Source organism: Salvelinus fontinalis, chromosome 34, assembly GCF_029448725.1.
Source record: "Salvelinus fontinalis isolate EN_2023a chromosome 34, ASM2944872v1, whole genome shotgun sequence".
Taxonomy (NCBI): Eukaryota; Metazoa; Chordata; class Actinopteri; order Salmoniformes; family Salmonidae; genus Salvelinus; species Salvelinus fontinalis.
This window is the reverse complement of record NC_074698.1, coordinates 4696272-4720945: the sequence shown is the minus strand read 5'-3', so window position 1 is coordinate 4720945 and position 24674 is coordinate 4696272.

The window sequence follows — 24674 nt, the reverse complement described above, 5'->3', positions numbered from 1 at the left end:
GGTACAGGGATCTGAAGTTTGTCTAAAAATGAGCAAAAAAATGTCATGAAGAAAATGTCATAAGGGAGATATGTACTGTAAGCATTACATTGCAACGCAGAAAGGGTTCGCAGGAAGGGTTCGCACGAGTAGGGCTGGAAAGATCTCCTTTAAAGTATCGCTCATCGTATTTGCAGGTACAAGAAAAAATTGCCTTTTGTAAACATTTCATGCAATTCTACGTTATTTAACAAAGGGTTCGCAGGAAGGGTTCGCACGAGTAGGGCTGGAAAGATCTCCTTTAAAGTATCGCTCATCGTATTTGCAGGTACAAGAAAAAATTGCCTTTTGTAAACATTTCATGCAATTCTACGTTATTTAACATGTTAGCGGAATCTTTTTTTAAGACCACACAAATTAGAGGGATAAGGCCTATATGTTCATCGTATCATATTTCTCCAACGCCAAATCAGTGTGTTTTATTTGCGACAAAACTGTCACTGTTTGCAAATCATTTAATCTGAGACGTCATTAGGAATATGAGGATGGAACTTTAAAAAGTTAGGCCTATAACTTTCCACTCCAGACACAGTTGGTCTACCATTACACCCCAGACACAGTAGGCCTACCTTTCCACCCCAGACACAGTAGGCCTTCCTTTCCACCCCAGACAGAGTAGGCCTACCTTTCCACCCCAGACACAGTAGGCCTATCTTTCCACCCCAGAGAGAGTAGGCCTACCTTTCCACCCAGACAGAGTAGACCTACCTTTCCGACCCAGACAGAGTAGGCCTACCTTTCCGCCCCAGACAGAGTAGAGCTACCTTTCCGCCCCAGACAGAGTAGTCCTACCTTTCCGCCCCAGACAGAGGAGGACTACCTTTCCGCCCCAGACAGAGGAGGCCTACCTTTCCGCCCCAGACAGAGGAGGCCTACCCTTCCACCCCAGACAGAGTAGTCCTACCTTTCCACCCCAGACAGAGTAGGTCTACCTTTCCACCCCAGACAGAGTAGGTCTACCTTTCCACCCCAGACAGAGTAGGTTCTACCTTTCCACCCCAGACAGAGTAGGACTACCTTTCCACCCCAGACAGAGTAGGTCTACCTTTCCACCCCAGACAGAGTAGGCCTACCTTTCCACCCCAGACAGAGTAGGACTACCTTTCCACCCCAGACAGAGTAGGACTACCTTTCCACCCCAGACAGAGTAGGACTACCTTTCCACCCCAGACAAAGTAGAACTTACCTTTCCACCCCAGACAGAGTAGGACTTACCTTTCCACCCCAGACAGAGTAGGGCCTACCTTTCCACCCGAGACAGAGTGGGGCCTACCTTTCCATCCCAGACAGAGTAGGACTACGTTTCCACCCCAGACAGAGTAGGACTACCTTTCCACCCCAGACAGAGTAGGACCTACCTTTCCACCACAGACAGAGTAGGACTACCTTTCCACCCCAGACAGAGTAGGACCTACCTTTCCACCCCAGACAGAGTGGGGCCTACCTTTCCATCCCAGACAGAGTGGGGCCTACCTTTCCACCCGAGACAGAGTAGGCCTACCTTTCCACCCGAGACAGCGTAGGCCTACCTTTCCACCCCAGACAGTGTAGGACTACCTTTCCACCCCAGACAGAGTAGGACTACCTTTCCACCCCAGACAGAGTAGGACCTACCTTTCCACCACAGACAGAGTAGGACTACCTTTCCACCCCAGACAGAGTAGGACCTACCTTTCCACCCCAGACAGAGTGGGGCCTACCTTTCCATCCCAGACAGAGTAGGACTACGTTTCCACCCCAGACAGAGTAGGACTACCTTTCCACCCCAGACAAAGTAGGACTACCGACGCAGACAAATCTATGCTTCAATTGCTGGCTACTCTTCTTCCGTGGCTTAACCCGACGAGAGAAGGCCAGAAGTGTTTCCTTAACAGCTGTCTGTGTTTTAACATCTTCTATTGTACAGAAAGTGAAAAGTTTAATCCGTTGATAGTGACAGAATTAGATTACTTTCCAATCAAAGTCAGCATCTGAATGTCAAAGAAACAAAACAATGATATCACCATTTGCAATGGAGTCATGTTTTCCCCCAGATATTTTACAGCTTCTTTCTAGCATAAAGCATCGCTGACGAAAGCGCTGTTATAGACCACTTTATATAATCGGATCAGTTTTATTTTCTTCAAATTCTTAAGCTAACTGACACGAAGGGTAGGCTATTTAAATAGTGCACGGTGGGTGAAGGAATTGACCGACAATTCTATGGATATAGAGTAGCAGCCTATAGCCTAATTGTGTCTGTCAAACAGGTAGGCCTACCTCTTATTTCTTAAATAGGAAGAAATTGGCTCCAACACAAAGCCCTCTTGTTGTTAGTAAAGTCTTATTATTATGAAGACGGTTGAAATGAATTATGCCTACGCGAATTTGCCTACTTTCTCCACCATGAGCCGTCCGATTGATTGTGTTGAAGGCTGCTACTTCAAGTTTCAGCACCAAGAGCCTAACGAGTGGCGCAGCGGTCTAATGCACTGCATCGCAGTGTTGAGGTGTCACCATAGACTGGGGTTTGTGGCCGGAGTCCCATAGGGTGGCCCAGCACCGTCTGGGTTTAGGTTGAGGCTCACCGCTCTCTAGCAACTCTGACTTACTGGGAGGTCAATAACTCTGACTTACTGAGAGGTCAATAACTCTGACTTACTGGGAGGTCAATAACTCTGACTTACTGAGAGGTCAATAACTCTGACTTACTGGGAGGTCAATAACTCTGACTTACTGGGAGGTCAATAACTCTGACTTACTGGGAGGTCAATAACTCTGACGGGCAAGAAACATATTGTTTTAAATCAAATCAATTATAGTAGAAGCAAGCTTCTCATCTTTACACTCTCCTTTTCAAAACGATCAGAACCATTATGCTGGCAGTGTGGTTCCAGGATGACAACCTCGCCCTCAACGTGATCAAGACAAAGGAGATGACTGTGGACTACGGGAAAAAGAAGACCGAACACGCCCCCTGTTCTCATCGATGGGGCTGTAGTGGAACTGGTTGAGAGTTTCAAGTTCCTTGGCGCCCACATCACCAACAAACTATCATGGTCCAAACACATCAAGACAGTCGTGAAAAGAGTGCACAACAACGCCTATTCCCCCTCAGGAGACTGAAAAGATTGGGTATGGGTCCTCAGATCTTCAAATGTTTCTACAGCTGCACCACCAAGAGAATCCTGACTGGTTGCATCCCTGCCTTGCCTGGTATGGCATCTGCTTGGCACTACAGAGGGTAGTGCGTACGGCCCAGTACTTCACTGGGGCCAAGCTTCCTGCCATCCAGGACCTCTATACCAGGCGGTGTCAGAGGAAGGCCCTAAAAATTGTCAAAGACTCCAGCCACCCTAGTCATAGACTGTTCTCTCTTCTACCCCCAAGCCATAAGACTCCTGAACAGCTAATCAAATGGCTACCCGGACTATTTGCATTGTCCTCCCACCCCCATTTTTACGCTGATGCTACTCTCTGTTTATTATCTATGCATAGTCACTTTACCTCTACCTACATGTACATATTACCTCAATTGCCCTCGACTAACCGGTGCCCCCGTACATTGACTCTGTACCGGTACCCACTGTATATAGCCTCGCTACTGTTATTTTATTGTTGCTATTTAATGACTTATTTTTCTATTTTCTTCTCTTGTATTAAAATGTTTTATTTTACATATTTTTTTACTTCAGTTTATTTTTGTAAATATTTTAACACTTATTTTTCTTAAAACTGCATTGTTGGTTAAGGGCTTGTAAGTAAGCATTTCCCTGTAAGGCCGTATTCGGCGCATGTGACAAATAAAATTTGATTTTGACTTGATTTGAACATAGGCTATAGGACAGTCACGCACGATATAGTGGAATTTTTGGGGCTAGGCCTAATCAACAACATGAAAGTCAGAAAAAAACTCCTAAAACGTAGACCTACACAGCACAGGCATTGATTGAGTGGCACACAAAAAAGTTTTGGATCAGCAAGAGCAGAGATGGCCCGGGGCTCAGGTTTGGAATACCCATTGCAGAGTATAATGCGGCCTAGTTTTATTTACACCATCCCGGCAGCTATCTTAGAAATATACCTTTGCTCTGTGCTTCTCCCAGCATGCACTTCGTAGCCTATAGAGTAGACTATAGGCTATGGATAATTTCATTGAGACCACACTAAATTGCCTAAAGGCGCAATTAATATTGCATGCCCGGCGTAGAATCAGAGATGAGGGACGGCATCAGGCACACATCGATATATACTCTGATAAGCAGCGAATTCAAAAACACTCAGAAATATTGACATTTCATCAAATACAAATGACATGACCCTCCCCTGTATTAGATTGAAAAAATAATAAACCCTCCCCTTGACTGAAATTGAAAAAGCATGACTCTCCCCGCATTTTCCTTCTGGTAACCATTCTGTACATTTAGATCGGTCTCTAATTTGATTGATTATTACTTTGGTACAGTAATCAAACGTTTGGCTCTTACATTTTGAACATTTGGGTCTATCAACTCAGGGGAAAAAGGCATACTAGAAAATACTTTTTGGGAGGTTAAAATCATTTATTTATGATCTTGACGTGCTTACTGTACTCACTGTAAGGGTCAAATTGACCTGGAACAAAAACGGTGTCAGCCAAATCGAACATAAGGGAAGGGTTAAAAGATACATAAGGCCTAGTCTATTTCAATCATATTGAAATAAATGTCACGTTCAATCAATTGAGTTCTATTTGGCGACTAGGCTACTGTCTATAATTTTTGCCTCACTGTGTTTCATGACGTGTGACAACACTTGCACAATGATGTGCCCCATCTGTGATTTCGTGCATTAGTATTGGGTAAACATAATACGCCGACTCAATAGCCTAATGCAGCCATAGGTGGTAATACCCCCCCCCTTCTTTATTTCTATCTCTCCTACTGCTTTGTATACCATGTGCATCTACTCTCTCCCACTCTCCCTATGTCCCAATTACCTGACTTCACTTGTATTATCCAAGTCTCTCTCTCTCTCTTTTTCTCTCTCGCTGTAAAAACAGATATAGCCCTATACCAACTAGATCAGAAATGTGAATTTGTATTTATTATGGATCCCCGTTAGCTGCTGCCAAAGCAGCAGCTACTCTTCCTGGGGTCCAGCAAAATTAAGGCAGTTTATACAATTTTTTAAAACATTACAATACATTCACAGATTTCACAACACACTGTGTGCCCTCAGGCCCCTACTCCACCACTACCACATATCTACAGTACTAAATCCATGTGTATGCATATACGTATGTTATCGTGTGTGTGTGTGTGTGTGTGTGTGTGTGTGTGTGTGTGTGTGTGTGTGTGTGTGTGTGTGTGTTTGTGTGTTTGTGTGTGTGTCTGTGCCAATGTTTTTGTTGCTTCACAGTCCCCGCTGTTCCATAAGGTGTTTTTTTAATCTGTTTTTTAAATCTAATTTTACTGCTTGCGTCAGTTACTTGATGTGGATTAGAGTTCCATGTAGTCATGGCTCTATGTAGTACTGTGTGCCTCCCATAGTCTGTTCTGGACTTGGGAACTGTGAAGAGAGCTCTTGTGGCATGTCTTGTGGGGTATGCATGGGTGTCTGAGCTGTGTGCCAGTAGTTTGACAGACACCTCGGTGCATTCAACCTCTCATAAATAAAAGAAGTGATGAAGTCAATCTCTCCTCCACTTTCAACCAGGAGAGACGGACATGCATATTATTAATATTAGCTTTCTGTGTACATCCAAGGGCCAGCCGTGCTGCCCTGTTCTGAGCCAGTTGCAATTTTCCTAAGTCCTTTTTTGTGGCACCTGACCACACGACTGAACAGTAGTCAAGGTGCGACAAAACTAGGGCCTGTAGGAATAATGAAATCCCCTCTGAAATGTAGAAATGCCAAAGACTGATATTTCCAACATGTCTTTGGCTTGAGTTTGGTGTTATCGCACTAGGGTTTAACTGGAGTGACGGGTATTGTCGGTGTGTGTGTGTGTGCGTGAGTGCGTGTGTAGGAGGATTTAGCCTGGAGGCCTGTATAGTCCAGAATCCTTTGCAGACCTCGGCTTGCCAAAGGCTGACGAAGGAATGTCTCTAGCCAGACAGCTCTGCTGTTAATATATAGCACACAACTTTCACCTATATCATTAATGCCAATGGAAGATTCATGTGCAAAGTCAGGAGCCCTGTTTAAACCTGCTTCTAACATGCATCCTTTGTCCTGTTCTTTTCCACATTACGATTATGCCCACATTGTATTAAAATGTTGTTTTTTTTATCAGTCCACTTGATCTGATGTGATTGGACTGAATTAGGCTGCCTGTGTAAAAACAGCCTTAGTAGAACCAGGTATAATAAACAAGGCTTGTTTTATTCGCTGATCTCAGGCCAGGTTTAAACTCCAGAATGGGAGTCTTAAGTGAATGTAGTAAAGAATGGATGATAAAAACCAATCCCAACAACGAATGTAGAATATTTGCATGGAAATCTGTCGCCGATCGGATGGAAACCTGGCTTATGACATGCTTTTGTTCGGCGCCTGTTAAATAAAGGTGTAAAACTTGAAATGTGTTTTGCTTATTTCTATTCTTTGTTTTTGCCTATGCGTTATTCCTTTGTGAGAACTCTACTTCCTCTGTAGCACTAGTGCAGACGCTTATACTCCATCTTCCGAGATGTGTCACTGAGGGGTTGATGTCTTTCAGTGGTCAGTGGTCAGACGCTAGGGAATATGATGTGGAAAGTTGGGAGATGTTTTAATGGAGCGTTCTCTTTTCTCCAGGAACGACTCGAGACTAGAGAAAGATCTGTCTTCCGGGCTTCAGAAAGCTTTTGTCCCGATGAAACTATTCTCTCTTCTTTTCCATTCTCATCCCTTCTCCTTTTCTGTTCTCTTCTCTTCTTCTCTTGTTTTTTCTGCCCTTCTCTTTACTTCTTCTCCTCTCCGTTTCTTATGTTTTCTCTACTAACTTTTATTCTTCTCTTCTCCTTTTTCTCTCCTCTTGTTCTAATAGATTCTTTTGGGGGCCAAGGACAAAATCATATTACATGTTTGCAATACAATTTGAGGTGGAACTTTTCACGGCTTTTCCTTTTGAAACGTCGCCTTGGAGACATGAGCAAATGTTTTCTTGCCTGTACGGCGTTCAGCCCCTCGTTGATGGTACAAGTTCGAATGCTGTCTGAAAAGGGTCTTAAGCTAGGCGTGTGTTTACTTTAGAGCCACTCTCCAAGTGGGCAGATAGGGAGGGTGTTGATTTGCCCGCACGCAGGCGCACACACACACACACACACACAGCCTAAAACAAATACAGCCGGTATGATGTGTCTTGCGTCATCATATGATAAATAAAGTATCTTGAAAACTTGATTGCTGACATGCAAAACATTTTGGGAGTATATCATTAATGGACTAATGAAACAAATACCAAAAGATTGGTTTTCTTTTAAATGCAGTTGGATTGTACCCTTGGCAGCGGCTCTTGTGTCTCCTGGCAGGCTCCTGTGTCTTGGACTCATTCCGTCATGCCCTCTCCAGCCTCAGGGGTAGTACTACTAGGACGGGAGGGAATAGTGAGGAGTCAGAAAGTGAAATGAGGCAGGGTGTGGTTTTAAGGTCCGGAGGGCCTGCTGCTCCGGTGTTATTGAGAGACAGCGAAGAAGGGAGGGAAAGAAGGGAAAGGAGGGAGGGAAAGAAGGGAAAGGAGGGAGGGAAAGAAGGGAAAGGAGGGAGGGAAAGAAGGGAAAGGAGGGAGGGAAAGAAGGGAAAGGAGGGAGGGAAAGAAGGGAAAGGAGGGAGGGAAAGAAGGGACACAGCTAGCACAGTGGATCTGAGCCGATTCCGGCTGAGAGTCGGGGAACTCGGCTGAGAGTCAGACTCGGCCGTCATCATGTGGCCCAAGTCTGGGCCGCCTTAGGGAGTATTACTTATGGCTAGGATGCGGAGATTGAGCTCGGACCGATTCCGGTGAGAGTTATCTGGCCCAAATGTATTACTTGGGTCTCGGGGGCTACTCTCTGGCAGATGATGACACGGGCTGTTTTATATAATAAATATTTCCTTATTTCTTTTTCCCGATTTTCTCATTGCTTCTGTGATCAAAAAAGACAATTATTATTTCAATTAAATTCTTTAAGAGTCCTGTTTATGATGTGTTTTAGTATTTTGATACTTTGTGCATGGCAATTGATAAGGATTAAAAACTTTGTGGATGGAGCCTGCCGAGTGTCGCAGCAGTCTAAGAAACTGTGTTGCTACAGATACTAGTTCGATGCCCGTGCCGGCTGCGACCGGGAGACCCCTGAGGCGACGCACAATTGGCTGAGCGTCGTCCGAGTTAAGGGAGGGTTTAGCCTGCGGGGATGTCCTTGTCCCATCACACTGTAGCGACTCCTGTGGCGGGCATGCACACTCCTGTGGCGGGCATGCACACTGACACGGTCACCGTGTGTACGGTGTTTCCTCCAACAGAACATTTTTTTGGGTGGATATAATTACTCAAGCGGGTAATTTTGTATACATCTATTTCAATTTGCATCCGGCCGCTCTGGGGGGATTCTGGTAAGATGCCGGCAAAGTCGGCTGAATTCCGGTAGAGTGAAACGGGCCGATGTACGTGGGCCGATTCTGGGCAGTCATTCATTTTGATTCCGGGCCCAGTCCGACACCCGATTTCGTCCCGATACCATCAGTTCCGGTCCCCCGGAAGAGGGACGCTTCTGGGCCGATTCCTCATTGCTAACTGGGGAGGGAGGACGAGGAGAGGTTAAGAGTGACTGAGGAACTTGAGCTATGCCCCAGACAGGTAGAGACAGGTAGGCGGTAGAGACAGTTAGGCCGAAGGGGAGGATGGGAAAAGAAGGAGAGGAAGAAAGATGGAAATGAAGGGAAAGAGGAAGAGGGACTGGGGGAGGCAGTGAGGTGAAGAAAGGAAGTGTGCGATTAAAGGCGTGGTGTGTTTCGCATCATCAGACAAACAGAATCACAGATCAGGTAAATACTTTGTGGGGAGAGTGACAGAGGAAGAATGAAAGGTGTCTCCAAGCCTTTGCTCTCAGTAGCTGCTCCTTGCTCTGTCTTGTCTAGGACCAGTCGATTTTCCTTGATACGTCACATGGTCAGGAAAATATATTTCCCTTACATCATCAGAGGAAAGGGTAATTCGAGAATGAAGGGAAGAAACACACAACGTACTGTCCAACAGGATGACATCTCCCACAACAGACTGTTACAGTCTTTTGTGGGAGATGCCATCCCCTTGTTATTGTCGGATGATTTTACCCAGATGATCACCCCATTACATGGAAGCCTTTTAGTCACGCTGGCGTATCTCAATTCCACACCACATACTGTATAGTGCCCTTCTCCACCCCATTCCCCTATCTGTTTGTAGGAAGGATGAGGGGGGGGTGGCCTGGCTCTGAAAAAGTCTCTGATTAGAGGAACGCTGCCTGGTCAGTGTCTCCACAGGCAGGACGGGAGGAGGGAAGAAAGCATAGATAGATTTTGTCGATGAATAAAGCTTCCCCTATCCTTTATTTCACCGGGCAGGTTCCATTTCTATTTTGCAAGGCAGTCCTGGTCAAGAGGCTTCGACACAAGTCACAGTGTGTGTCCGAAGATGGACGCATATAATCCAAAACATCAAATAAACCTGCCATAGCAATGTATCTTGATTTATCAAGTAGGCTACTGCCTGTCCACGCATACTTATGCGAGGGTTACTGTACCTAGTAATAGTAGTAGTAGTAGTACTAGTAGTAGGCTTTTAAACCACCCCAAATGATTGTGATTTCATCTGACCATAAAAAGAGCTATTGAGTAAATTCAACTTTGATGAAATTGAGCTCTTTCTCTTACGCCCTTGTGGTTATGAAGTAGCCTATTAACAATGGGGTCAAACGGAGTCAATCTTTATGTACTGCGTCACCGGGAAGATCCCAATTGCACGCTCCTCACATCCTCTCTCCTCGTCTCCTTCTCAAAACCCATTGGACGAGAAAGCCAGAGGTCCCGCCCCTCTGAACTCCTCCAATGGGTTTTGAGAATGAGACGAGGAGAGACGAGAGAGGACGCGAGGAGTGTGCAATTGAGATCTTCCCATTGTCTCTTCCCCCCTTCTCTCCTGAAACGCTACCTTCCTTCAGTTTCTGGCTAGCACATGCTCCAGAGCCACTCTTTCCTCCCCCTCGTCCACCCCCTCCTGCTCCTCCTCCACTCATTGGCTGATCACCCCATCTGGTGAACTCGTTTTCTGCAGGCCCAGATCAGGACCATTCCATTTATTTTGCGCACACTCTCTTTTCCTCTCTCTGTCTCCTGTTTATTTGTGTACATTCCATTTCATTTTTTAAATTTTTTATCTCTTTATCTGTTTATTGTTCTCTTACCATCTCTCTTTTTGGTTTCTCATTGTCTATCTGATTCTTAGGTCCCATTCTTTGTCTATTCCAAAAGTTGTTGTTGACATATACTCAACAGCTGTCTCGCTCTCCTCTCCATATACAGTAATGTAAGCTTCCCTGGCTTATTGCTATCCCAGTGGTTTAAAGTACTCAAATGACTGTTTAGAGGGTGCCCCTGCAGGGGCCTGTCTGTTATCACGATCATTATCGTGTGAATGAATGCAGTGCCGTTAAGGGAGGGGGGAAAGTTGATCTCATGGGATTGTACGTGAAGTTAATGTGATAACATGTGAAGCAACATGTGATGACCTGAAACTACCCGTGACAACATGTGAGCACAAGGCAACAAGAGGGCGAATATCTGGGAAAGATAACCATCTGTTTTTTGGAATTCTTCATATTTATGAAATGACATGCAAATGTGTTTTTTGAACACTTCACATGAGATATTGAGGGGATCCGATTATCTGGCATAGGTTGCCTAGGCGAGAGGAGTTCGCACCGGGTGAAACATTTTGGAACCGGGCTGCTTCCCAGGCGTGAGACAGGTGCCCCGTTCAAAGCCCGCGGCAAAGTTGTCTCAAAACCAAAGTGATGTAGATGAAGCACATGGGCTAATGAGTAGGATTCTGTGTTTTCACGTACCAGAGGGATTGCTTTTGACAAAAACACTATCTGCCTTCCTGAAAAAAACTTGTTTGAACATTTGAACATGGAAAAAAAGATTCTGTATGTTTCTGGACGATGCTCCATGCTTGACAACATGACCGAGCGGGGGAGATTACTGTTCAATTTGAGAAGGGCGCTCCTTCCTCAATGTTTTTGCCCGTTCACGTCACGGGCCGTAGATGGCTGCACCGCGGCTCATGCTAATAGAACTCCCTCTATGTCGTCACATGTTTCCTTTCATGTCGTCACATGTTTTCTTTCATGATATCACGTTTACTTTCATGTCGTCACATGTTTACTTTCATGTTGTCACATGTTTACTTTCATGTTGTCACATGTTTTCTTTCATGTCGTCACGTTTACTTTCATGTCGTCACACGTTTACTTTCATGTCGTCACACGTTTACTTTCATGTCGTCACACGTTTACTTTCATGTCGTCACACGTTTTCTTTCATGTCGTCACATGTTTACTTTCATGTCGTCACACGTTTACTTTCATGTCGTCACACGTTTACTTTCATGTCGTCACACGTTTTCTTTCATGTCGTCACATGTTTACCTTCATGTCGTCACGTGTTTACTTTCACGTCGTCACATGTTTACCTTCATGTCGTCACGTGTTTACTTTCACGTCGTCACGTTTACTTTCATGTTGTCACACGTTTACGTAGGAGTCCCCTACACATGAATGACCTATAATACATCTCTGCACTGCTATTTCATTTACCAATGAATCCGACTATTCGCTCATCATTGATTTCAATGAAACACGTTTTCACATGTGACATGTCAAATGTGAAGTGTTCCAAAAACACAGTTTCGCTTGATTTCACATGACATTTTCCGTAAGGGTGATGAGGGGTACCGACAGTGTTATCTCTATAGAAGATTATCACTCCATTGTACTTGTCCCCTCAAGCCTTTAACCCAGAGAAACTGTCTGGTTGGACTCCAACCAAACTCAATGATCATGACAATTTTATATCATTTTCCCATCTAGTAGATTCATGTCGTTTTTATTTCCAACCACATTCCGAACCTGTGGAACCTGCTTCATACGTTCTCTCTCTGATCAAACATCTTTACAACTTGCCAGTGGAGATTTACCTGTAGACCTGAAACATGGCCTTCCTCTCTATCCTCCAACCGGAAACTCTCCAATTTAACAATACCATCCGTCAGTCTCCATCCCCACGTCCTACGCACATATATCTAACCACTATGCCTGTGTGTCTCCCCATATTTAATGATTCATCTTTCAATATTTACTTGACATAACCAAGTGTGTCACAATCAGTTATATAAAGTAACCTCTGTCTTAGAAGGCCCAACCAAGTGGAATGGCTTCCTATTCCTATGATGTAACCCTGCAAACCGGGGCGAATTCTTTTAGTCTGGCTGAATGGGGATTGGGTGGAGAGGTGGTGTTTTGTTGGGGTGGGGTTCTGTAATTGCAGGTAGGACCTGGAACTAGGCACCGAGCCGGGTCCTGGCACCTGTGTGCAGGAGAAGGCATCTGCTTCGGCTCTTGCTGTAATGAAGGGTTTGTGTATGTGTGCGTGTGCGCCCGCGTGCATATCGATGCCTACCACCACTAGAATAGGTTCACGTGTACCCAGCTTACATATTTAGCCTATGTATACAAATGGATCTCTCGCATGGAACCATAGAGTCCTCCGATTTCTGACATGTGCGCCTCTGCTCTCTTGTTGCCGTTTTTCTCCTTCTCATTTCCTTTCCTTTTTTCTGGCGTGTCCTATTCCTGACACTCCAGCAGCACTCCCCTACTGTTGATGTGGCAGTGAGGAAAAGGGAGGAGGAGGAGGAGGAGGAGGAGGAGGAGGAGGAGGAGGAGGAGGAGGAGCAGGAGGAGGAGGAGGAGGAGGAGGAGGAGGAAGAGGAGGAGGTGTAGGAAAGGGTCTTCGAGACATTACTCTGTCATTACACAATATGATCCTCACTCGAATCAGTCCCTAACGTTTGTTTCACCGCTAAAGGATTGTTTAACTAATCTTTACAACCAATTGTTTTTTTTTAAACCAACACAGATCATATGGATTCTTTGAGTGTGACGACATAAAACAGTGGATTACACTGTATATATAAACGGAGAGTTAATAGATAGAAGGCCGTGTGTCAGTTAGATAAACAGTGTAGATCCCCAGTCTTAGAGAAGCGCCTGGTAACAGCAGCAGATGTGCAGCTCTAACACACACAGCTCTGGATTACTGCTAGGGCTTGTCGGCAGAAGATTTTACATCATCTCCTTTCATTGTGCTCTCTCTTTCACTGTCTTGCCGTCTCTCCCTTCGTGTCTGTCTCTCTCTCTCTCTCTCTGTGTCTCTCTCAATCTCTCTCTATCCCAGATTCCCGGGGAGTCTCTCTTGAAGCTTCATAGAAGCAGACACGCCTCAAGCTTTCCAGAGATGAGAGGAAGAATAGCATAGAGAGAAGCGACAGAATATATGGCTGGCCAGACACCCAAACACATACATACACATCAAGGTGTCCTGCGCTACGTGGCCTTTGACCCCTGTAATTGAATGGGTGTGGAGGAGTGGGAACCCTGAGGCCGTATTGGAATAACAGCAACAAGTTCTCACGGTTTTACCAATTTGACCTCAGATTTGGATATTTATACGCATTTCTCCAAACGTCAAATTTCAAGTTGATCCAAACGTCACATTTTGAGATGGGGTTAAAACATTACTTTAAGCATTCATTCCGAATGGTCAAGGTAAGGCTGAAGGTTTGTGATAAGGTAAAAACAAAAAAACAAGTGTCTCCCACTGGGATTGAACACACCACCATCCGATCCAGAATCATGGAATTCCACCATAGAGAATGATAGAGGCCTCTAGATGGCAATATAGGTGGCAATGTGCATGCTTTCAGTTTGTTTGCCAACTCATAGTAGTAGAAGAATAAAATGGACTACTTCAAAATGGAGATGGCCTCATTGGTGCTGCCCGTGCTCTCACAGAAGCCATATAAAGGGATAGATATAATGATGCGATGTCTATCTAAGTCTATGGATTACGCCCATCCGCCACCCCCGTCCACAACACCTGAGAATAGCCCAAGCCTACTTTATGGTAATAGCGCTCACTTTTGTACCAAGTGGACAGTTTTTGGACAGTCGTCCAATTTCTTAGTCAATCTTGAACGATCTCCCCGATAACAGACAACATTCCCCCAAACAGTCTTTGTTTTTACAGTCTAGATGCATTGGTACTGTTTAATGTGTTTCCATTTCACTGAAAAGAATAACTGTTCTTATCAAGAAGCACAAGCTTGACACTGAAGGATCAGATCAATGTTGTCAAGTTGAATGAGATGTCACGTCATACCCTGGAGAAAAAGGAAGGCCTACATGTTTCTGATGCATTCCTACAGATGCAGACTGGACAATGGCAGACAGAAGGAGGTTCTTGCATTTCCAGGCCTTTCTAACTTGGATACAGACACAGAGAGAGAGATCACACAGAGAAAGAGAAAAAAACTGTCTAACCAACGAAACGACTCATATGGTCATCCTCAACGAGCCAATCAGATAAGAGTATGTCTGTCTTCAGCTCCACCCCCCTTTTCACCTAAAACCCCGCCCTCATCATGACTCCAAGTTTTCCACTGAGGCGCCATGTGACCTGAGTGGGTGCAGATGAGCCGTTTCAACAAAGCTGAGACAAATAACCCAGTGAGGTGGAGGATGACGGCGGCCATTTTCTTCCACTGCAGTAAAATAAACAATTCTGTGTCGTGAGTCATCCACCCACAAATCCCCCCAGCCCCATCGCCTCACGTCACGTGACCTGCAGCTGGAGCCATTAGCTTGTTTGTTATGGAGCGGCGACCCTCACATCTGGATATGTGACGCTTTCCTTTTCCTCTCCTCTGTTATTTTATCCCCTTCCTCTATACCTCTCTTTTCTTCCCTCACGCTGACTTGATTGTCTGGCTCCTTCGGGCTGTTGCTGACTTCCTTAGGCTTCCACCAGGGGGATATAAGTTGGGTCTGTGCAGCAACCACCGCCGCCATCCTTAGGACTTTTTTTTTTGCTAACACTTCCTTTGAATAGTCCCCTCGTGGACACCGTACATCATGAGATGTTCCACAAACTATCTGAGGAAGATAAGACAAATGTTCCTACATGTGAGATGGGTCAAGTCTTTAGGCTAACTAAAAGTGGGAGGGTACCGGGAAGAACTCAGAAAACAGAGACAGTGGTTCACAGTTTGAGGAGGTATTCATTTGATTCGTCGGGCTGAGGTTGGGGTTAATGATGCAGGCATAGGAAGATGACTGCTTTTCTCACGGAAGGAGTTTCCCTGTGAAAAAATGTTAACTGTAATTGTCCCAAACAAACAAGGTTGAAACGGAAGGGTTTAATGATAGAGGAAAAGGGTAATAGTGAGAGAGGGGGGTACAAAGGGAGGGTGGGAAAGAGAGAGAAAGAAAGGGAGAGAGGAGGAGGGTAGAAAGGGCGTAAGGAGAAAAGAGAGAGAAAAGTGGAAAATAGGCCATAACTGTCAGAGAGTGTTCCTCCCCTCTGCAGACACGATCTAAGTTCTTGTCCTCTCTAAGTGACTGTGATATGGCATTTCCCCTAAGTCTAACTTCACCTCAGTTCTGCGTATCATGAGAGTGTACTCTGAGATGGGCCTACACTCTTAGAAAAAAAGGATCCCTCGGGTGACCCCATAAAAGAACCTTTTAAGTGAGTGAGTGAGTGAGTGAGTGAGTGAGTGAGTGACTGAGTGAGTGAGTTGCCGCTTCTGTGGCTCCTCTGTGGATCTCATGAGAGACCTACAATGTCACAAGACGCTGGGGGAGCCTATTGGACAGCACCTGCATCAATTTAGAGTCCCGCCTTCGTAGGTGGTTTGAAATCAGATACAAATCTGATTCCTGGCCATACAACTTGTGTCTGAAAGGTCAAATCTGATTTATTTGCCCTCAAGTGGTTTTTAGACTGTTATTTGGCATATCGTGTTACTTGCTAACTGCTCTGTTGACAGTTTGATAAGAACAATGCAGTAGCTAACTAGCTCGTTAACTGTTTACAGTTATCTGCGAGAAAGCAAAACAGCTACATAGCTAGCTAGTTAACTGCTGTGGCTAGCCAAAAATGACTTGTTTTGAGGCTTTAAGAGATTTCTTTCACTATGATGTTGAACACTCAAAGCAAGTAGAAAACGTCCATGGAAGGCATTGTTTTCAAAATCAAATCAAATGTTATTGGTCACATGCACATGGTTAGCAAATGTTCATGCGAGTGTAGTGAAATGCTTGTGCTTCTAGTTCCGACAGTGCAGTAATATCTAACAAGTAATCTAACAATTCCCCAACAAGTACCTAATTCACACAAATATACAAGGGCTGAATGAGAATATGTACATATAAGTATATGGATGAATGATGGCCGAGTGGCATAGGCAAGGTGCAGTAGATGGTATAAAATACAGTATATACATATGATATGAGTAATGCAAGATATGTAAACATTATTAAAGTGGCATTATTTAGAGAGATAATGTTTAAAGTGACTAGTGATGCATTCATTAAAGTGTCCAGTGATTGGGTCTCAATACAGTATATACATGTGATATGAGTAATGTAAGATATGTAGACTGTCACGCTCGTCGTAACGTTGAAGAGAGGAGGACCAAGGCGCAGCGTGAAATGAATACATTCTTGATTTATTTAACGAAGGCGAAAATGAAGAACACTTGACAAACTAATACAAAACAATAAACGACAAACGTGAAGCTAATGAAAACTAGTGCTGACACAAACACTAGACATAGACACAGGAAACAAACACCCACAAACCAACAGTGAAAACAGGCTACCTAAATATGGTTCCCAATCAGAGACAATGAATTACAGCTGCCTCTGATTGAGAACCATATCAGGCCAAACTAGAAAACCCCACATAGAAACAGACAACATAGAATATACCCACCCAACTCACGCCCTGACCAACAAAATAAAGACAAAACAAAGTAGCTAAGGTCAGAAACGTGACATAGACATTATTAAAGTGGCATTATTTAGAGAGATAATGTTTAAAGTGACTAGCATTCATTGAAGTGCACGGTGATTGTGTCTCAATGTGGGCAGCAGCCTCTCTGAGTTAGTGATTGCTGTTAAGCAGTCTGATGGCCTTGAGATAGAAACTGTTTTTCAGTCTCAGGTAGTTTGCCCCCAGTGATGCGTTGCAACGACCTCACCACCCTCTGGAGAGCCTTGCGGATGAGGGTGGTGCAGCTGCCGTACCAGGCTGTGATACAGCCCAACAGGATGCTCTCGCTTGTGCATCTGTAAAGGTTTGTCAGGGTTTTGGGTGACAAGCCAAATTTCTTCAGCCTCCCGAGGTTGAAGAGGCGCAGTTGCGTCTTCTTCACCACACTGTCTGTGTGGGTGGACCATTTCAGTTTGTCTGTGATGTGTATGCCCTGGGAAACTTAAAACTTTCACCTTCTCCACTGCTGTCCCGTCGATGTGGATAGGGGGGTGCTCCCTCTGCTGTTTCCTGAAGTCCACGATCATCTCCTTTGTTTTGTTGACGTTGAGTGAGAGGTTGTTTTCCTGACACCACATTCAGAGGGCCCTCACCTCCTCCCTGTAGGCTGTCTCGTTCGTTGTCGGTGATCAGGCCTACCACTGTTGTGTCATCGGCAAACGTAATAGTGGTGTTGGAGTCGTGCCTGGACATGCAATCATGAGTGAACAGAGAGTACAGGAGGGGGACTGAGCACGCACCCCTGAGGGGCCCCTGTGTTGAGGATCAGCGTGGCGGATGTGTTGTTGCCTACCCTTACCAACAGCTTAACAGCTACCCCCAAGCCATAAGACTCCTGAATAGCTAATCAAATGGCTACCTGGACTATTTGCATTGTCCCCACCTACATTTTTATGCTGCTGCTACTCTCTGTTTACTATCAATGCATAGTCCCTTTACCTCTCCATACATGTAAATATTACCTCAATTACCTTGACTAACCTGTGCCCCCGGACTTTGACTCTGTACCGGTACCCCTGTATATAGCCTCGCTACTGTTATTTTATTGTTGCTCCTTAATTATTAGTTAATTTTGAAATTTTTCTTCATTATTTTGTTTTTACTTTATTTTATTTTTTACTTCAGTTTATTTTAGTAAATACTTTAACACTTGTTTTTCTTAAAACTGCCTTGTTGGACAAGGGCTTGTAAGTAAGCATTTCACTGTAAGGTTTACTACACCTGTTGTATTCGGCGCATATAACATTTGATTTGATTTGATTTTCACATCGGAGAAAGGAATGATTACCATTGCCTACCGCAAGCTAGCCTAACTATAGCTACTGTCGTTCTAGCTCTCTCATAGAGGTTGTGTGAGATAGCAGCATGAGCACTGATTCACGTGGTTTTACAAGTTCCCCCTTATGTTCAGAAAGTATAGGACATGTTAAAGCACATTCAGAGAAGCAACATATCAGTTCAAAAATAGTACGTGACAATTTAAATAGTATCGACAATTTCAGATTCACACTTTTACTTGCGAAACTCAATTCTGCCTCTGGATTCCCTTCAGACGGCGAATCCTTGGCTCTGGGGTAAAATCATGGCTGGTTTCAGGAGGTATGCAGTGAAGGAGAGGAGTGGAGAGAAGGTGGGAGGGATAAAAGAGCGTACCTGAGATCTCCACAAGTACTTGACCATATCCCCTGAATCCTTTTGCTCCAAGTAAATATAGAGCCCGGCCAGCTTTATAGTCGTCTCTGTCTCATTCAGTCTCACACAGCATCACAGGAGAGTAATCCAACAACTTTGTGTTAGACCCTTGACTCTTTGAAATACCATGGTTATCTTGTCACCCAGTGCTCAGGTCACAGGTGGAACCATGGGCACAGTAGCTGCCATGTTGGCCAGTCCCTAGCAGTAGATGGATAAACAGGGCCTTAAGTCTTCCACGTCAACACCGTGTTAAAGTGCTTAGAGGGTTTTTTCTCCTCCCTTTATTGGCTGTTTTTAAAGGGGTCCCCCTAGGTGTTTCCACCTAGCTGGGGACCGGGGTTTTGTGCTCATTTGGGGGCTCTTAAAGCTCCATGTTTCCATAGGCTGTGGAAAGTCACCTCGTTGGCCGCTGTCTCTATACTTTACCTGCCCTCTGTTATCTATTAGTGCTTCGCGTGTTAGGGGGGGGGGGGGGGTTATGAGATGCTGGAGAGGAGGTGAACTAGGGGGGATCTGGCCACCTTTGATGTCTCAGCTTACCTGCTAAAAGCCCGGGGGTCGGGCTCCTGGCATGGGCCATGCAGGGCCATAAAGGGCCGGTTAGTAAGACCCAGGTAATGAAGCCTCCTGCTCTGTTTGAGGAGGGCCCCTGAAAGTGGCCCCTGCTGAGGGTCTTCCCACTTCCTGCCAGCTGGCCGGAGGGATGGAAGAACAGGAGCTGATAAGAACAGGAGCAGAGATATACTTTCTATAATTTTAGGGAAGATGGAGGGAGGGAGGGAAGGGATGGAGTGTAACGGATGGGAAATGGCTAGCTAGTTAGCGGGTACGCGCTACTAGCATTTCAATCAGTTACGTCACTTGCTCTGAAACCTAGAAGTAGTGTTGCCCCTTGCTCTGCAAGGGCCGCGGCTTTTGTGGAGCGATGGGTAACGACGCTTCGTGGGTGTCAGTTGTTGATGTGTGCAGAGGGTCCCTGGTTTGCGCCCGTGTCTGGGCGAGGGGGCGGTTTAAAAAGTTATACTGTTAAATTGATGCTGTTGACCCGGATCACTGGTTGCTGCGGAAAAGGAGGAGGTTGAAAGGGGGGTGAGTGTAACGGATGTGAAATGGCTAGCTAGTTAGCGGGTACGCGCTACTAGCGTTTCAATCAGTTACGTCACTTGCTCTGAAACCTAGAAGTAGTGTTGCCCCTTGCTCTGCAAGGGCCGCGGCTTTTGTGGAGCGATGGGTAACGACGCCTCGTGGGTGTCAGTTGTTGATGTGTGCAGAGGGTCCCTGGTTCGCGCCCGTGTCGGGGCGAGGGGACGTACTAAAGTTATACTGTTACAGGAGCAGGGAAGGAGAAAGAATAATTAATGCGTTCAACTCTTTTGACTTTGAAAGTGCTTTGTAGGTGCATGGTGTTAGATGGTCAGCAGTTTGTGGTTCCTGAGCTGATGGTGTCACAGATACTTGGGCCTAACTGGGTTCTACTTCTCCAGGTTCTGTTGTGGTGGAAGTGTCAAGCACACCCCCCAAACTGGGAGTTTTGTGATCACATTTTTAATGACGTGTACCTGTTCATAGTATAGCAACACATCTGCTTGTCGTCAGCAGACCCTGAGAAAGTGCTGATTAGAACAACCTAAAAACTACAAAGGGACACTGCTGCATCAACAAGAAAAAAACATTTCTCAGAGTCTCACAGATGGACCATTATTTACTAAATGAGGCCGTTTGTGGAGATCATTCTCTCTTATAGAAGTGATTCAACTCTGATGAAGTACAGTCGATCACATTGAGTATCACTTCATCTCTAAGGTGGATGCGTTTACTTTCATTATATTACCCACCCCACCTCTCTGGTTTTTGTTTCCCCCACCAACCATGTTACGTGGTTTTATTCTTTTTTCCGAGCTCAGCCTCATATTTTCCCCTGGGTAGGGGGGGGTTCTAGTCCCATCACCCATTTACTGTGGCCCCCTGCTGGTTCCTGGCTGCCCATGAAAGGGTCTGTGAGACCTGGGGCCACCGTAAACGCACCAGGACACCCAGCATGCCCCTCCTTGATCCTCCGTAGTGTAAAAATGTTGCCGTCGGCAACATCAGGTTCTAGAACCCGCTACTGAGTTACAGTAAGCAACTTGTACTTACGGGTCCCCATCTATCCAAGGCAGTGGAGGCTGCTGAGGGGAGGACGGAAACCATGTGTTTGATATTGCTGATACCTTTCCACTTATCCCGCTCCAGCCATTACCATGAGCCCGTCCTCCGCATTTAAGGTGCCACCAACCTCTTGTGATCCAAGGGTTGGTTATTAACGCTGTGTAGACAGAAAAAAAACTCACACGGCCCAAATGTATTTATTCTGCAGATTAATGGATATCTCCAATAAAAACACAACAGACAGGTTGCCACGCCCTGACCTTAGAGATCCTTATTATTCTCTATGTTTGGTTAGGTCAGGGTGTGACTCGGGTGGGAAAGTCTATGTTTTCTATTTCTTTGTTTTTGGCCGTGTGTGTGGTTCCCAATCAGAGGCAGCTGTCTATCGTTGTCTCTGATTGGGGATCACATATAAGTTGTCATTTTCCTTTTGGGTTTTGTGGGATCTTGTTTTCTGTTTAGTGTCTGTACCTGACAGAACTGTTCGCTTTCGTTTTCACGTTTGTTATTTTGCTTGAGTGTTTTTTGAAAATAAAAATCACGAACACTTTCCACGCTGCGCTTTGGTCCACTCCTTTCGACGAGAGCCGTTACACAGGTACAGTTGGTAAAAATGTCAATCATGGATTGGGCTAGTTAAATGACAGAATCTCGTGGGGATTCGGAACAGTAGACCAGTAAACTGCCACATACTCTATCTGCTGTCGTAGTATTCGTATCCCTATTGACTCTGAACCATCAGAACCAGCCAGGACAGTTGTCATTACCCAGGTGTACTATCAGACATGATCGTGTACTATCAGACATGATCGTGTCCCAAATTGCACCCTATTCTCTATAAAGTACACTTCTTCTGACCCCAAATAAAGGGTGATATTTGGGGGCGCAGTTTGTTCTGTATGGGAGTCCAGCTCCCTAACCACTCCACCAAACAATACCAAAGGGTTAACAATACACTGAGCCAGGTCTGGGCTCCTTCTCTTCAGAGACGCATCCAGCGTAATGCTGTCTCATCGAGTCTCTTCCTGTTTAAGATTAAGCGGAATGCTGGCACTTAAACAGTGGTGGTGGGAAGAGAAGGGGAGGGGACCGAGGTTCACAGCCCACCCAAAGCAACCACGGCTTCCTTCAAAAGGAATATCACTGAAGCGCCGTAATTACCAAACTACCACTTTTTATCTGTTGCATTGGTTAATAAGCAATTAAGGCAAACATCACACCTGAATTGAGAATTGAACCATCAGCCATAAAAGGTCTCGTCTTCGATAAAAGGTATGGTTTTTGTGAGGCGAAAGCAGTAAATAAATGAATATCCAATGTTAGCAGCATACTAAGCTGTTGTCTATGTTGCACTATGAACTGAAGTGTTTTACTACAATACCAGAATGTCACTTTAACTTCATAAAGGTCCATCTAAGCCCCACTTAGATGGACTTTTTCCTAGTAAGGAAAAAAACGTACATTCCCAGCATTTTTTCCTTGTGTCTCACTTTTCCTAAAAAGGAGGATTCTGGAATCTCCGAAAATGAATGCAGGATGCTCATATTTTAAATTCTGGACTTGGGTTGGATAGGTGAAATTCTCCACCTCCCAACTCCCATTAGATTCAGCAGTCTTAATCCTTTTACAAGACTATCTGGTACGGTTGAAATGCCAGGACTACTGGCTACTGTATGTGTGCACAGAGTCTAGAGCTTCACTCTGGCTGCGATTTGACGGGTCTCGGCTGCTTGCCTGTGAGCAGCCTCTGCTATGGGCTCTGTCCTTTCGCTTTATGTCACCGTGGCCTCTGGAAAAGCAGCCGTCTGCTTTTGTCATCCGGTTTTACCGCTCCCCAGAGAGTTGGTCTCAGCAGTAATGGGCACAGCACACCACTCCACCAAAGGAACAGGGGAATGTGAAAGAGATTTCACCGCGGAGAGAAAGAAAAGAGCGACGTGGATTACTAATGTATTGTATTTCGTGATACTCACCATTTTATAGGGTCTTGAAGACCCTGTGGACGGATGACAGACATAACACTTTGGCTATCTAACAGGCTGAAGTGCTTTAGCTAGTTACCTTAACCAGAACATATAAAAGCCAACATTTCTTTGTAACCAGCTGGCAGTAGTCTTAGGGTTGGTGGCCTTACAGTTGAACCAGTGGTTAACAGGGGATGAAAGGTGAACAAACCCGTTCTCCTCCAGTCTTAATATGCCTCATGAAAAAGTCTGAGGTGTTTGATGACGTCACACACCTGTTAGAGACGCATCAGGATGTTTGGAACGTTTCACACACCTGTTAGGTGATCTATAGTACGGAAATAAAAGATCCCAGAAATGTTCCATATGCACAAAAAATTGTATTTCTCTAAAATGTTGTGTACAAATATGTTTACATCCCTGTTAGTGAGTATTTCTCATTTGTCAGGATAATCCATCCACCTGACAGGTGTGGCATATCAAGAAGCTGATTAAACAGCATGATCATTACACAGGTGCACCTTGTGCTGGGGATAATAAAAGGCCACTCTAAAGTGTGCAGTTTAGTCACACAACACAATGCCACAGATGTCTCAAGTTGAGGGAGCGTGCAATTGGCATGCTGACGGCAGCAATGTCCAACAGAGCTGTTGCCAGAGAATTGAATGCTAACTTCTCTACCATAAGCCACCTCCAATGTTGTTTTAGAGAACTTGGCAGTACGTCCAACCGGCCTCACAACCGCAGACCATGTGTGTGGCGTCGGGTGGGTTTGCTGATGTCAGTGCGTGGCGGTGGGATTATGGTGTGGGCAGGCATGAGCTACTGACAACGAACACAATTGCATTTTATTGATGGCAAATTGAATGCACAGAGATTCCATGATGAGATCCTGAGGCCCATTGTTGCGCCGTTCATTCACCGCCATCACCTCACGTTTCAGCATGATAATGCACGGCCCCATGTTGCAAGGATCTGTACACAATTCCTGGAAGCTGAAAATGTCCCAGTTCTTTCATTGCCTGCATTCTCACCAGACCTGTCACCCAATGAGCACGTTAGGGATTCTCTGGATCAACGTGTACGGCAGCATGTTACAGTTCCCGCCAATATCCAGCAACTTTGCACAGCTATTGAAGAGGAGTGAGACAACGTTCCACAGGCCGCAATCAACAGCCTGGTCAACTCTATGCGAAGGAGAGGTGTCTCGCTGCATGAGCCGAATGGTGGTCACACCAGATACTGACTGGTTTTCTGATCCACGCCCCTACCTTTTATTTTTAAGGTATCTGTGACCAACAGATGCATATCTGTATTCCCAGTCATGTGAAATCCATAGACTAGGGACAAATGAATTTATTTATTGAATTTATTTCAATTGAATAATTTCCTTATGTGAACTGTAACTCAGTAAAATATTTAAAATGGTTGCGTTTATATTTGTGTTCCATATACATTGTTTCTTCTCACAAACAAGACCATTGAGGCCCATAGGCTCTGGCAATGTGGTCCACTGCATGCACATGCAAGTTTCGTTGATTCAAACCAATTAAAGAAAAGCTTCCAATGTGGGGCTCTTCATGCATTTTGAAAAAGTATGTCAGAGCATGTGTTTGCTTAATGTTGTAATTCCATGTCTGTGTCATTGCGTCAGGAAATTGGTCATAGTCATGTGACTGTAGAAATGTGTGTGTGTGTATGTGGTGTGTGTGTGTGTGTATGTGGTGTGCGTTGGGTCTGTCTGCTAAGCTC